This window comes from Panthera pardus, unplaced genomic scaffold (assembly GCF_024362965.1).
Source record: "Panthera pardus isolate Hobbes unplaced genomic scaffold, ASM2436296v1 HiC_scaffold_12, whole genome shotgun sequence".
Taxonomy (NCBI): Eukaryota; Metazoa; Chordata; class Mammalia; order Carnivora; family Felidae; genus Panthera; species Panthera pardus.
In genome coordinates, this window is record NW_026526677.1 from 108,670,791 (window position 1) to 108,679,929 (window position 9,139).

Genomic DNA, 9,139 nt, shown 5'->3' on the forward strand with positions numbered 1-9,139 from the left:
ACAGACAGAGACAGAGCACATGAGTGGGGGAGTGGCAGAGAGAGGAGGAGAGAGAGAATCTGAAGCAGGCTTTGCCCTGTCAGTGCAGAGTCCAATGTGGGGCTTGATCCCATGAACCGTGAGATCATGACCCGAGCCAATATCAAGAGTCAGATGCCCAACCGAATGAGCCACCCAGGTGCCCCCAGACATACTTTTATTCAACAAACTTCTGTGGGGTGCCCACTGCATTCTTTGCACTACCTGACTAGGCACTGGGTCTATGGGGTGAGAGAGCCAATCTCTGTTCTTAAGCTGGGGAGATGGACAAGAAGGTCAATGCTAACAAAAGAGTGGAATTAGTAGTATATAGGGCAGCATGGATCCCAGCCTTAAAGATCAGGGAATGTAATGTTTGAATCCAATAGTATTGTTGATCATCAAACAAAAGTAGGCAGTGTTGAGGGAAGAGAGGAAGGATGTCCTAATCAAAGGGAATGGCACTCACACACACAGAACGTCTGAAGTGCTGACAAGTTGGGGTTTGTTGCAGAGGATGGCAGCAGTAAGTGTAGAAGCTCGACCACAGTAGGATCTTGTCTCTGCAGCTGAAGATTTCAAACTTCATCTGGGAGCGACAGGAAGCCGCTGACACACAAAATAGTATGCTCGCCTTCTGGAGTGCAGAAAAGGCAATTTCCACTCCGACCTCGGTGGAAAGACAATTGGTAGGAAGCACAGGATGCTGGTGGTGTATGGCCTGAGCTTGAGCCTGAGCCGTGTGGTGCCGCATCCCCAGATACGTCAGTACGCGTCTTACTTACCGATAGAGGAGGCCTGATGGGGTCGATTTGCCCTGGGAACTTAGCCAACTCCCGAGAGAGAGAATTCCCTCTAAGAGAAGGTGAGTTTGGTATCACACGTTAGTGGTGGAAGGGAAGAAGTGAGTCCGAGATAACAGGATGCCTCTTACTTCCACGTAGTCCCTGGCCGAACTTCCCCCAGAACTCCTGTCTGGGAAGACCGTGGCATGAGAGCAAGGAGGTGCTCCTGTGGTATTCCTCAACAGGGTGGAACACACAGAAAGAGACACGCTTCCTCCCTGCCCCTCCTCATTTTGCTCCAGAAGCCAGTGTAACTCTGCCATGGTCAAAATCTGCGGCACCCAGCCGAGGTGGCTGCAGAGGAAGGGCATCTTGGAGGCACAAGATAAGGCTAGCCACGGTGATGCCTGGGAGAGGCATTCGTCCATATGGGAAGTGGCAGGCACGTCTTCCGTTTGAGTTCGTAGTCAGTGGGAGTGGCATGTAAGTGGACTCAGTGACATGTAAGGGGAGTGCTGTAGCATCTAGCGGAAGAGGGGCAGAATAGAAGAAGGAGAAAATGTTAGCTGGCTGGCTTTTCGTTAGCGCTAAAGGGGTACCCCCATGAGGACACAGGTAAAATTGGCCTGAGGTGTGGGGGCCCCCTTGTCTCTTTACAGTGACAAATGAGGGCGAGAACCAGCAAAATGCGAACTGAAGAGACTAGGCCTGAACCACTTTCTCCCAGATAAGCTGCTCAAATTCCCAGAATATGAGTCCCTGGCGACTTTACGTCGCTTACTGTAAAAGTGTAAGAGGTTAGGTTACTCCCCAGGCTCTAGAACAAGAGCCCAATGGCTCCCAGAGATAGTACGTCCCTCATCCAAAAGGAAACCTGGCCGGTAGTTTGCCTCCAGCTAATCTTCCACATTTCTGCAAACTAGGCGCTTCGGTTTTATCGTTGCCTTTACAGAGAGCGGAGTCGGATTTTCATGATTCTTCATGACCTTGTTCTCTCTGCCGTAACAGCCACGGCGAGAGCCAAAACGGACTCGTTCACAGAGAACAAGCAATTTTGTCTGATCCTCGTTCTTCGTGTTGAAATTGCAATTGTGTTAGTGTGACTGACAGGTTCTCCAAAGAGATTCGGTGAAATCCTCTGTCAGGTTCACCAGGAAACAGAAGGTTTCGAGTAGGCGTGTCTGGCTGGTCTCCCCAAAGGGCTCAGTAACAACACATCAAAAGACTGCTGAATTCTTATTTCCCGTCAGAAAAATATCAAAGCCAATCTGAAATCTGGGAGTGTTCGGAGGGCAGATGGTATTAGCCTAGTAGTAAACACATTTTTGGCTGCTTCTTTTTTTCTCCCTGGTTGCTATGTTTAATGTGCTGAGAGAAAGCTGTTTGCTTGCAGAATCTTATTATAGAGCAGAAATATACTTGTTCCAGAGAAGAGGAATTTAATTGGTTCCAAGTCAAATGATGTTAACAGGTGTCGCCTCACCAACCCAGGACTTAAAATGGGTTATTATAAAAAGGACGAATACCTAGTTGCCTGGCTCTCGCTCCCGCCTGTTATGCAAGACTGCCTGCCCCTGTAATGTTCCTCCCGATTATTTCCAGCAACTTGAGGAGGTGGCTCATATGTACCCATGCACAAGTCCTGTTGGCTACCGCAGCGCCTGCAATTCTCCTGCTCTTTCGGCTTGAGCTGCTCTCCGCTATTATTTGCTACTGAGGCCTGCACCACTTAATGCAAACTGCAGGTTAAGCCTCCGTTGGTATTGCTGCTCCGGCCAGGCTCTGTGACACTGGAAGGAAGGAACACTGCCGGTTCCCCGGAGGTGCCGAGGTCCGTGAGAATCTCTCTGTCCCGTTCAGCGCCACACACGGTGGAGGTTAAATTGTTAAAAGAGTTACGGGGTTTTCACGCGTGGCCCTCTCTCTCGGCTAGGACCCGGACTCTGAGCTGTAGTGAAGCAGGATGGGAAGTATGTGGGCACAGTGGCCGCGAGAATGTGCCTCTCACCACAGCGACATCACTGAGGTGGACCCCAGCTGCTGTGCTCCGAAATCAAAATCACATTTTAAACAGAAGCTATGCCTGCCATGGGCTGCTCCCAGTCAGTTATAAGCATGGTGGGGGGGATACGAAGGCTGACTCCTCCCCGGGAGACGGGGACCGTCTCTGACGCACCACTGTGACCTGAGGCTTCCTAATAGCCTGCTCAAACTATCCTGAGAACTGGATAGTTCTGTAGTATCTCTACAGATAGATAGATAGATAGATAGATAGATTCTCTAGTATCTGACATGCTTCTACCCAACCTCCCTTCCCTTTTTCCCTGTCTCTTTCTCTTGCTGTTTGATGACTCTCTCAGTTTCCCCTCCTCCCTCTGTATTTTCTCTCCCAGGCATTTCCCCTAATATATTTTTCTTCTGCACGTTTAGTCCCGTCTTGGCATCTGCTTCTCATGGGACCAGCGAATCTGTGTTATGTGCGGTGGAATGACTATTCTCCCTGTTGCCGAAACACACGTATCTTCTTGACCACCTCCCTTCAGAGGAGTGTTCTATCCCAGGCGGTGTCTAGATCCTTTGGAGTAGATTTGACCTTGACCTCAGCCTCCTCCACTCATGTTTGCTGGACATGCTCAGACATGTCCAGTCTCAGTAGGAGATGTGATATGACGGAGGCTTGGGCTGAGCCCCTTGCTCTACATTCTGGAGCATCTATTATGATACTTTGTGGGTTCGATGCGTGGCTAGAGAACAAATAAATACAAGAAACTATCCCTGACTTTGAGGTGAAAATCCAGTTAGTGAGACAAAAATCACACATGTACCACAAGTGTTTAAGAATACAGATAATAAAGAGGAGGTCTGAGTGGCTCAGCCGGTTAGCGTCTGACTCTTGATTTCATCTCAGGTCATGATCTCACAGTTCATGGGTTCAAGTCCCACATCGGGCTCTGTGCTGATAGTGCTGAACCTACTTGGGATTCTCTCTCTCCCTCCCTCTGGCTCTCCTCTGCTTGCGCGCACACACACACACACACACACACACACACACACACTTTCTCTCTCAAAATAAATAAATAAACATTTAAAAAATTTTAAAAAAGAATACAGATAATAATCATTACTTTTTTCAGGACACGGACAGAACTTCAAAAATAGGGTTTCCTCTTTCTCTGGGCTTGTACTTAGGTATTTGGGATAATGAAAAAGAATAGCAGAGAGTGGTTTCTTTCCTTCTGAGCAGCTCCATGACGAGCTGGATGTGAAGATGTGAAGGTGAGAAAGACACCGTCATCATCATATTCATTACCATGATGTGTTAAGAGCTTATCACCTTTCATCAGGCCTTACTGATTTCTTACTGATTTTTTCCCATTGTGTCATAGACTTGACACAAAACTCATGGACTGACATGAGGTGTTCACTTTTTACTTTCCAAACTAAAAAGGTGGATGGAAATGGGGAATAAATTGAACAAGCTAGGTGAGCTGCTAACCAGGCACAAGAACTCAACATTAACTCTCAAAGAGTACTGTTTTACACCTAAGAAAGTATGCTGGTGGTGAGCGGGCAGAGGGGACATAAATGCTAATTAGATCGTTGGTATCAGTGTCAAGGTGAATATTATTCAGTTGACGTTTTTGGCCCTTGGCTAAAGTCTACAGTAATAGGCATAGAGATAATGTCAAAGATTTCTAAATACGTCTTCTTGTTGATGAGCAGAGCAACACCTTGAAAGCAAGTTGATATGGCATATGAATGCTGTCAAATCAAGGGGGTTGCTCATAGAAAGGAAAATATCAGCAGACTTTAAGGAAGGTTGGTTGAAAGGGATGCATTTGCTTTGGCACTGAGGTTTGAAATCTTGTTACTTTCAGTTTCTTAAATGAGAGGCAGTAATGTTGATTTTTTTTTTTTTTTTAACAGATCTGAAGATCTCTAGATCCTTAGGCATTTGAATACGTGCCAGGTAACTGGGTGGCTTGCATATTTTTCTGGAGAGATTAGGTCAAACTAATAACAAGCTAAATTCTCAACGTAACCCCAGTCTCTGATGACATCACAGGATAAGCCACTAATATGCAGAAGCTTCTGCAGGCTCTATCCGGGAATTTGTCAATGTACTGGGCATAGTCGTCCCTGGTATAAATTGGATAAACTTAAATGGGACAACCAAGTAAACAAATTGAACTGACTCATTATTAAGTGGTAGGATTATCCCTCCAAGTTACATTGAAAGTGACCAGTTCGACCAAAATGACAGTGTTGGTGAGCTGTTCTGGAATATGTTAACATTTCCCCATTGTATTTAATGTTTTACATATTGTAGAGCTAATTCTGTGTTGAATAATGTAAAAAAATAAATGCTTGTCCCCTAAGCACAAAACCAAATACATCGTATAGTATGAACTTGATTCTACATGCATCAAAAAAGATACAGGTTTTTCAAGTATCAGATTCCTTTACCAAAAATATCTTGGGGAATTTGAGATTGTATCTGTGCAGCCTGAATGTGAATAAAGAGTAGTAGAGAGGATTCCCCCCCACCCCTTTGGATGGTGAGATTAGTGGCCGATACAAATTTTCTTTATGATTTAATATTTTCAATTTTTCTATAATAAATATATAACTTTTTAATTGCCCCCAAAATAATTTTGAGTGGTCAAAAAAAGGTATGGGTGTGGCTTGGTGACTGAGAAAACACTCCCAGCATTTGAAACGATCTGGCAAGGGCTTGGAGGCAAAAGACAGAAATCTGACTACATTCAAGAGGTTTGCCAGATGGCAACAGATAATTGCCAATGTTCGATTGCACTGTAATTATTATATACTGTCACTTCACCAAGCTATCTTTTTACAAGGCATGTGGTGACAGAATATTGTATTAACATTACCTAGCATTGAGTTTGTGTTGAAAATGAAGAAATGGAATGGAAAGTCTTTCTTTTAGTAACGTCTCTGGAGTAGGAGAAACAGTGGGGTGAGATTTGACTCTGAACCCAACCACACGAAGAATTTTGCTTGATAAGTCTTCTGGGGATGCATTATTTCGATTGACCCTAACTGGGAATTCAGAGGGGCATTTGCTCTATTATCTATAAAGAAGGGATTTGCTGAGCAAACACGATTGCTGGGGTCCCATGCTTTCAAGTCCAGTTAAATATTTCAAGAGGCTCTATGGACCTCTAGACATCTGAACTATTAACTGTAAACTCATCTTAACAGCCTAGTTTTCATTGGTGTTTATATTTGAGTTATACAATTCGATTTCTTAAGGACAGACTCCATAACTTATGGTTTCCTCATTTCAATGCACTCTCCTTTTACCCCCTGGGTCTCTCCAAAGGACTGAGTTTTGCAGTATGGGTTTACTGCAGTATTGGTTTACTGACAGAGATATATAAACCAGGGCTTCCACAGCTGTTTCAGATGAAACTGTATATTAATGTGTAAACTTCCAAAATACAGCTTAGCTGGAATCTTATGCAGAGCAGGTGACTGAAGAGATCAGTTTCACCGCCTGGGGTACGGTCAGTTTTGAAGGAGCCAGAGATGCCTGTTGAATTCTGGTGCCTGTGCGGTTTGGGATGTGCGTGTGCAAGACAGAAAAGTCTTCGCATTTCTAATAGTTAAGGATGGGGGTGGTAAAGAGAAGTCATATTTTGGCACCCTCACATGCTGCGTAAGAGGAGCGACCAATTTCGGCACCCATCTGTTAATATCAGTCTATTACTCTTGGTTTATTAGATTTCAAACACATGTTAGAGATACTCATGAAGATCCAAAAGATGAATTAAAAATCCACATCGATTGCACCTAAAGTCAACTGGAAGAGAGGACTTTAAGTCCCTGGGCGGGGGGCGGGGGGGGTGGGTGGGTAATACAAATCGGCAGCCAAAGGAATAGAGTCTTAGTCAACATATTTCTGTATTCCCCCTAAACACAAATAGCCTCAAACCTTTGAAGGTTGTTCCTCTGAGATGTTTCATCAGTGACATCACAGTGCTTGCCACCTCCCTCAGACTACATTAGGTCCTGCCCAGAGTCCGGGACTCCAGAGAGCCTGGGAGACGAGCGGGAGTTGGAGCCCAAGTTGGAGAAAGAGAAGAAGCCTATCCCAGCCACTTGTGTCCTTGACCCTCCTCAGGTGACAGCAGGATTTTTATACTTAGCATAGTGTGTGTGTGTGTGTGTGTGTGTGTGTGTGTGTGTGTACAAGTTGCAAATGAGAAGCACAGAGGCATGTTTACATTTCTTAATGAAACAGGCAATACCTATTAGACATAGTATTTTTTAAGATGTAGAAAGTATTATTTATCCTTGCTTTCCTTTTTTTCCCTCTCCTGGTATGTGTTTTCTCCCTTTCTAATTCTCAAAGCCTCCATTCAAAGAAAGTCAGTGTCAGTTTATTCAGAGCTTTTCTGGTTTTTATTTCACCCATATGGCAATCACTTTGGATCATATGGTGCGATCTTGACTCCTGGGAAGACTTACGAGGCCAAAATTGTCTTTGTGGGTAACAGCAGAAAAATGGAAGGTTGCTAATCTCAATTTCTGCCTAACTTTGGTATAAATGTGTGTGAAAGTCAAGTGCGCTTCTTACTGTTAGCATATGTGTTGATTAAATTGGGTTCATTAGAAATTCTCGGCTTAACTCTTTGTGCTTTATTCATTTAAATACAAATACTTAAGTTCACCATCAAAGTGCAAAAAATAGTAAGAGGTAAACTGTAGGAAATAAAGAAGTATACGAGGTGGCCCATCAATTCAGAGACTACTGAGAAAAAAATGTAAAGAATCATTAAGCATAATTTGAACAATAATTATAAAGCGACACCTATATACTGTCACCCAGGTCAAGAAAGAGATCATTGCTGACACCCCAGAAATCCATTCCTGATCATCTCTCCCTTATGCCCTCTACCATAGGTAATCACCACCTTGATTGCTGAGATCATCTTGTTCATGCTTTTCTTTATAATTTTACCATCGATCTCAACATTCTTTTTTTTTAAAGCAGTTTTTTTTTTTAACGTTTATTTATTATTGAGAGACAGAGAGACAGAGTGTGAGCAGGGGAGGGGCAGAGAAAAGGAGACAGAATCCGAAGCAGGCTCCAGGCTCCGAGCTGTCAGCACGGAGCCTGACGTGGGGCTCGAACTCACAAACCATGAGATCGTGACCTGAGCCGAAGTCGGACACTTAACCGACTGAGCCAGCCAGGCGCCCCTCGACATTCTTAAACGATAGGATTACATTCCTTGTTTTGGGTTTTGTATTAACGGAGTCGTATTCTAAGTTTCTTTTGTAAATTCTTCTTTGGCCCAAGGGTTATATTTGTGAGATCCACATATCTTATTGAGCACTCAAATGTATGAAAATAGCCCAATTCACCATCTTTTCTGCTGTTGATGAACACCTGAGTTTTTTCCAGCTTGGGGATATTACGAAAATGTTGCTGTGAATATTCTTGGCTGTGTATCCTGGTGTATACGTGGAGTTTCTAGAGTAGAAGTGAAATGGCTGGAGAATAGAGAATTAGTATTATCAGCCTTAATAAAAAAAATGTCAAACCGTTTTCCCAAAGCGTTGAAGATGTACGCAAACTTGGCGTAGTCAGGGCAGTTAACTGCAGTCATAACCCCTTCTTGTATCACTCCTGTGTAGTAACCACATTCTAACAACTACCAGCAGCCTGGCAGTTCTAGTTTGGCCTCTACCTTGCTGTGTGTCATTGCACAAACAACCTAACTTCTCTCTCAAAGTCAGTTTCTCAGCTGGAATAGTGGGACACGTAAAAATCGTGGTGATGTTTGCCTGAGTGGTAAAGGTCACAGAGTTGTGAAGGTCGCACCAACAGAGCTGTGGCCAGCTTTCGATAATATGTTCTGAGTATGTTGCTCTTGGGCCAGTCTCCATGAATCCTTTCTTTTCTTTTCTTTTAATTTTATTTTTTAAGTGTTCTTTTTTAAAAATTAATTAACTAATTAATTTTAAAAATTTACATCCAAGTTAGTTAGCATTTAGTGCAGCAATGATTTCAGGGGTAGACTCCTTAGTGCCCCTTACCCATTTAGCCCATCTCCCCTCCCACAACCTCTCCAGCGACCCTCTGTTTGTTCTCCATATATAAGAGTCTCTTATATTTTGTCCCCCTCCCTGGTTTTATATTATTTTTGCTTCCCTTCCCTTGTGTTCACCTGTTCTGTGTCTTAAAGTCCTCATATGAGTGAAGTCATGTGATATTTGTCTTTCTCTGACTAATTTCACTTAGCATAATACCCTCCAGTTCCATCCACGTAGTGGCAAATGATCGTGAATCCCTTCTTTTAAGA

General features: G+C 43.8%; 1 long non-coding RNA gene across 1 annotated transcript; it reads left to right on the forward strand.

Moving 5' to 3' along the window:
- The first annotated feature begins 486 nt into the window (after window positions 1-486).
- Window positions 487-8,794, forward strand: LOC109278708 (uncharacterized). The gene is made up of 3 exons (XR_008421321.1): window positions 487-2,634; window positions 4,731-4,773; window positions 6,755-8,794. It is a non-coding gene; the product is annotated as an uncharacterized LOC109278708 (long non-coding RNA).
- The last annotated feature ends 345 nt before the right edge of the window (window positions 8,795-9,139 follow it).